We start from the raw sequence: 7,218 nt of genomic DNA on the forward strand, positions 1-7,218 counted from the left end.
TGGAGGTCCTTACTGTGACTGTGACAATGAGTTTTATTTTTTTAATAGACATAATATCATAGGATTCAACCCATGCTTTGTAGGAATGTGGTATGAATTAGCATAAATATCAATTTAATTATATATTTAATATATATATAGCTTGGTTTTATGTTAAACAGATTATGGTTTCTTATCAATAAAATAAAATATAATGCTATGTTGCAAAAATGAGTATACAGCCCTCTGAAAGTTACTAAATAAAGAATTCTGGTGTAAGATAAAGGCAAGTTTCGAGTAAGTACATGGAGCCAAAACTGTTAAAGATGAGTCATTCCTTGACAAGTAAAAATATTATACAACAATGAGTTGGAAGTTCAAACTCGGGGGCACCATAGAAGTCCACTATATGGAGAAAAATCCTGAAATGTTCTCAAAAAACAATTTCTTGACGACTGAAGACATGAACATCTTGGATGACAAGGGGGTGAGTACATTATCTGTACATTTTGTTCTGAAAGTGAACTTTTCCTTTAAAGAACCTTTGACTGAATGCAATAAAATAACCTTTTAAAGCACCTTTACTTTTAAGAGTGTACAAACCATACATTGAAGAAATCTTACTGGTGTAACACAGTTAATGCATAATACCTTTATAATCAATAAGGTTTTAACTGTTTTCTACATTTCCTTAACATTTTGAAAAAAAAAAAAAAAGTGAAAAATTAGTCCAATTCACACTATTCCTTTAATAATGTAAATAGTGTGAGTAATATATTTACTCTGAAAATGCCAAAAAGACAAAGTGCACTTTACATACCCAGTGTGGAATGTTGCATACTTTGTGCACTTGATGGAGAAGGAGGGACAAAATAACCTTATAATAATAATTTCACACACTACACGGTTGAGTATATAGTGTATAGTCTGTAATTTGAAACACAACTCTTGTTTGTTGCAACAACCTATTGTTGTTAACATGTTAACCTTTAGTTCTGCCCTTCATTTGAATGACATTGAAATATTGATCTGGACTTCTGTGTGATTATGAGGAGGAGACAGATCCAGCGTGTGCAAACATCACAGCTATTACTGCAGGGCAAAATACACATGCTAGATGATGGATCAGAATAACAATATGTGAAGCAAACAACCTATAAATACTAAAACTGGTAGAATAACAGCAACAGTAATGAAGCAATTAATACATTTCAAGAAAATAGAGTCAAGAGCTGTCACACTTCTTACCCCTGTGGGTATTTATCAGGTTAGATTTATTTTAGAGTGTTTAGACACATACTTTAAAGTATTGGCAACAAATACGCAGTTTAAACATTTACAGTTATTCCCCAGGAATAGGATTCATTTGATGCACAGTAAAGTGGACAAAAATATGGTGAATTCCATTTTGAACTAGATGTTTGAACTAGAAAGAAATAATTTGTGTATTTGGACGTTTGGATGGTTGATGGTGGATCAGAATAATAATAGTGACTAAATCTGAATCAGAGGACCTATAAATACTAAAATTAGAAATAACAACAGAAATCATCATTTATTTTAGAGTGTTTAGAGTGCAACAAATAAGCAACTGAAACATTTCCAGTTATTTTCTCTTTTTATATCAACTAGCCTCCCTTGGACAGGTGTTGAAAATTAAACAAATGCTTAATTGTGATGTCCATGTCAAATAGGAATAGGCCTACATTCATTTTGATGCACAATAAAGTGTACAAAAATATGGTGAATCTTATTTTATCCACACATAACCACTTGTTTGCAATTATGCACAAATCTTATTGGCTCTCACAGTTTTAATCCCAAAAGATCCAAATGCTCAAATGCGATTGGTCCACAGAACTGTCAATCAACATGATAATCCCGCCCTGATGTCAGAGCAAGCGGACGGTTCGTTTCATCTTCGGCATTCAAGACACTTTTGGTAAGCGAATGTTTTAAAATAGATACAAAAGTGCTTCATTATTAGAATATTATTAATCTTGTGTTCGTTGAAGTTTGTCTGTATACTTTATTTAGCACATAAACATAGATTAACAGTCCCCTATAATAAAGCGCTTCTCCTCCTGATTCAGTTTAGCTTCGCGTCATTAATACTATAGACTTAGATTAATTTCGGTACAAGTGCTTAATTTTGCGAATAATCAGCGTTTTAGACAACACCAGTTCCCAAAAAGTACTGTATTTGTGGTATGATGGTACTGGGATGTTATGTTAATGTCAGAGTGAAATAATAACCATTTACTGACTTATTATCATCATATGTATAATGTTAATACTGACACAGTGCTTGAAAAAATGCAAAACATGTAAAAATGTAGGTATAGGATGAATAAACAAACGAACTAAGTAACATCTCCAAAAAGACAGACTACTTTCTAATACCTCACTTCTGTAAGTCAAATTCTCTGTTTATCATACTTTATCATGTAAATCTAACAAGTGAGTTATTCTGTATTACATTTAATATATTGTGTACTTAATTGTGACTACACCATTACAAATGTCTAATTACTCATATTTGACCCTGGACCACAAAACCAGTCTTAAGTAGTGCGGGTATATTTGTAGCAAAAGCCAAATATATAGATTTTTCTTTTATTCCAAAAATCATTAGGATATTAAGTAAAGATCATCTTCCATAAATACATTTTGTAAATTTGCTACTATAAGTATATCAAAACTTAATTCTTGATTAGTGATATGCATTGCTTAGAACTTCATTTGCACAACTTTAAAGGTGATTTTCTAAATATTTTTATTTTTTAGCACTCTCAGATTACAGATTTTCAAATAGTTGTATCTCAGCCAAACCATACATCAATGGAAAGCTTATTTAATCAGTTTTCAGATGATGTATACATTTTAAATAAATAAAAAATACCCTTGTGGCTGGTTTTGTGGTCCAGGTTCACATTGTAATAGAAGTAATATAAATTGCTTACTTTAAATTCTTACTTTAGTAAAATAATTACTTTAGGCAACTCTGTGTGCTTGTTGTCAGTACAGACTTTAATGAAGACAATAAAGAAATTGCATATAAAGGTGCACATAAATCCATCATCCAAAAAGACATGCTACTACTTTCTAATACTTCACTTCTGTAAGTCAAATTCTCTGTTTACATCTGGAAAAGGCGTTTTTTTCTACTCTGTTGCATTTCAAATATATTCTAACCAAGCTTGCAGTTATCTTAGAAGTATTTTTTCTCATTTGTTTGGTCATTAACAGATAATTAGTGTCGTGCAGTACAATGTGATAATGCATGCCCTGTGCTTTTACTAGTGAAATGGAGCGCTGTTGAGTACTAAGCCATTGATTTCCATTTGAGTTAATGGACATTTCCACAAGCCCGGCCTGCCTGATTGGTAGCTAAGAGAGAGATGCTAACCAATTACGTTTGCTCTTAGCTTCTCCTGAATCCTGAGGCCTAAATGTATGAATGTGATTTCAATCCTGCATTATATATAACACATATCCAATAATGGAAACCTTGAACCTTGATTGAAATAAACATGCTTTGGCACAGTTATGCTCTGCAGGAAGGACGTCTATCTTGGGTAGGCATGTGTTGGATTAAATGGTTTTAGCTGAAAAATGATTTATTCTACCCATGTCCTTGGTTGCATGCATTAAAGAGTAGCTTTATGAATATGAAGGAATGTGTTAGATCTTTTGATGAGTCTAGCAGCGTTCTCTCTCAGATGTGTCATGGGAGTTAATGTGAGTGAGCGAGTGTAATCCAGAAAGCAGTGTGTGTGTGTGTGTGTGTGTGTGTGTGTGTGTGTGTGTCTGTCTAATAACTTAATCCTGAAAGGCTGGGAACACCAACCTCCCCCTGTATAATCTTCTGCTGACATACAGTTACCTTCGTTTCTGGATTGTAGGCCACAGAATGAGACTAACGTAAATGTGGAAGCTTTAAAGCCACCATGTGTTGTGCAAATGTTTATAGGGTTCCTTTATGAAAAAGGTGCATGAACATGCATTTATAGTGTGCATCAAATCTTAAAAAAAAAAACAGTACTTGCAGATAATATTACAAATAGAATTAAGACGCTTATACTTAAGTAGATTTTTTATAAAGTGCACTTTGTAATAACGTCAAATTAAAAGTTTACTTAAAACCCGTTGTTTAGTCAAAAGTGGTCAAAAGTGACCAAAGCCTTAAAAAGTATCTTTTTTTTCCCGGAAAATCAATGAAAAACATTTTTGTTCAATAATATTTTGTGATTATTATTTAGAGTTTTATGTTTTATGATACTATGCAATATTTATTCAATTGCAATGAACAATTTTTTCCACTAGAATTTTTTTTTTTTAAATTTAATTATTAATTTATTATTTTTAAATAAATGCAACATTTCACATTAAAATAGCTTGATTGCTGAACACTTTATTTCAGCACAGTGGCTGATTTGTAGCTTTTACCATGAAAAGATTCTATGAATTATTGCAGTTTTTCATATTTCCTATTCATACCGTGAAGGAGACTAGTGTGACTTTTTTTTTTTTGACCCTTTAACATATCCAAATCATGTCAGTGATTTTTTTGTGTGTGCTCACATAACTAATGCAACAAAAGTCACCAAATGTCATCTCATTCTGATGAAGCTACGATTTTTAAAATTTCAAAAAATACAATTTTTCGGGTCAAAAATGACCGAAGAGGCACAGTTCACTCTTTTCTCACAAAAAAATCACTCTTCTCAATCTTTTAGAGGAGTACACTTATTTTGCTGTGCTGACTATAAGCTCATGTAAAGTACTTTATTATGTAAATCTAACAAGTGAGTTATTCAATATTACATTTAATATATTACTTAATATATTGTGTACTTAATTGCAACTTCACCATTACAAATGTCTAATTACTAATATGTGACCCTGAAGCACAAAACCAGTCGTAAGTAGCACGTTGATATTTGTAGCAATAGCCAAAAATACATCGTATGGGTCAAAATGATCGATTTTTCTTTTATGCCAAAAGTCATTAGGATATTAATATTATGTTCCATGAAGATATGTTGTAAATTTCCTGCCGTAAATATATCAAAACTTAGTTTTTGATTAGTAATATGCATTGCTAAGAACTTCATTTGGACAACTTTAAAGGCGATTTTCTCAGTATTTAGATTTTTTTGCACCCTCAGATTCCAGATTTAAAAATAGTTGTATCTCAGCCAAATATTGTCCATACATTGATGGAAAACGTATTTAATCAGTTTTCAGATGTATATATAAATCTCAATTTAAAAAAAAAAATTTACTTATGACTGGTTTTGTGGTCCAGGGTCACATTCAATCATGACATATAAGTAATAGAAAGTGCTTACTTTAACATCTTACTTTAGTAAAAAATTACTTTAGGGAAACTCAATGTGCTTGTTGTCAGTATATTCTTCAGTACACTTTATATTTCAAAGACAATAAAGAAATTGCATATAAAGATGCACATAAGTCCTCCTTCATTAGGTTAAAAAAGCTCTATTCAAACGAATTGCATATAATATAGATCTATAATACTACAATTTGTAAACTAATACATTTTCATTACAATTATAAAATATATAAACAATTTTAAAGTGTATTTCTTTCTTCACAATAAATCTAGATGTCTGACTATAGTATATTTAGCCACTTAAATGTATAACATCAACATTACATTATAAAATCAAGATGCCATTCAATTAAAATAAATAAAACTCTAGGTTTATTCACAACTACATGTAAACATGGCAAAAGAGCATTTTGATAAGAAAACACAAAGTGACCACCAAAATATTAGACACTTGTGCAAATCTTTAAATGTCAGTGAATTAGATAACAAAATATTCAATCAAGTGGTATTTTAAGGAACTTATTAACCCTCTGGGCCTCCTCATTAAGGGGTCACACTTGGCTCCCTCGCGGTCAAAAGTGACCGAAGCCTTAAAAATTAACTTTTTTTTTTCTTCAGGAAAATCAATTAAATATATTTTTGTTCAATAATATTTTGTAATTATTATTTAGAATTTTGAGCATTTTTTAAGAATCTATGCAATATATATACAGTTTTAATGAGCAATTTTTTCCCAGTAGATTTATATTTTATATTATATTTTTTAATTAATTATGTATTTATTATTTTTCAATAAATACAACATTTCACATTAAAATAGAGTAAAAGCATTTAAAATCCATTTTTTTAAAGTGAAAATTGCACCATCTAGTGGCATAAAAAATAAAAACTTGTATAATGCCGTGTAAACTCCTGTATCTCCCTATATACATATATACAGGGGCTTTGGGATTCCTATTGTTTTTTTCTTTTTATTGTTTCTTCATTTTATTAGGCTTTGCATTTAGAAATATATTCAGACATTCTACAGATAAATTTTGGCAAGGTTTAGATATTTTTTTGATTGGATAAATATCAGGTTTTGCATTTTTCTGCTTATTTCTGTGTGTCTCTGTGTGTGTGTGTCTGTGTGTGTATGTGCGCGCGTGTGCGCGCGTGTGTGTGCGTGTGTGTGTCAGTTCTGTACTTTTGTTATTTTAGAGTGTCAGTCCTTGCTTGCTGAACACTTCTTTTCAGCACAGTTGCTCATTTGTAGCTTGTATTACCAAAAGATTATCTGAATTATCACATTTTTTCGTATTTCCCATTCATTTCCTATGTCGGTCATTTTTGACCGCGAAGGAGCCAAGTGTGACTATTTTTTTTTTGACCCTTTAACATATCCGAATCATGTCACTGATTTTTTTTTGTACTCACATAGCTAATGCAACAAAAGTCACCAAGTGTCATCTCATTCTGATGAAGCTACGATTTTTAAAAATTCAAAACATAAAATTTTTCGGTCAAAAATGACCGAAGAGGCCCAGAGGGTTAAGCAAAACATTTCACAAAAGGTTTGAATACAGTTTTGGAGACTTTTTTGCATGTTGGTGAAACATAGTTCTATAATAGTTGTAGATCTATAGTTATTTTTTCCTCTTCTTTTGCATGGTTCTACTTCACAGTTTTCATGGCTGTCCACTTAAAAAAGTTGTTTAAGTGATGATCATTGCCCTGGATTATTTGGTTAGTAATATATCTCAAGTTAATATAACTTAACAGGACTTCTAATCGGTCATAGTTTAGTCTTATGTGACAAAGAGAATGATGCGTGATGATATTTGGTCTAATATTTGTTTCCATGTCTTTCCAGGTGCTGAGGTTTGGTGTGTGTGTGTGGA

The sequence above is a fragment of the Garra rufa genome, chromosome 5 (assembly GCF_049309525.1).
Source record: "Garra rufa chromosome 5, GarRuf1.0, whole genome shotgun sequence".
NCBI lineage: Eukaryota > Metazoa > Chordata > Actinopteri > Cypriniformes > Cyprinidae > Garra > Garra rufa.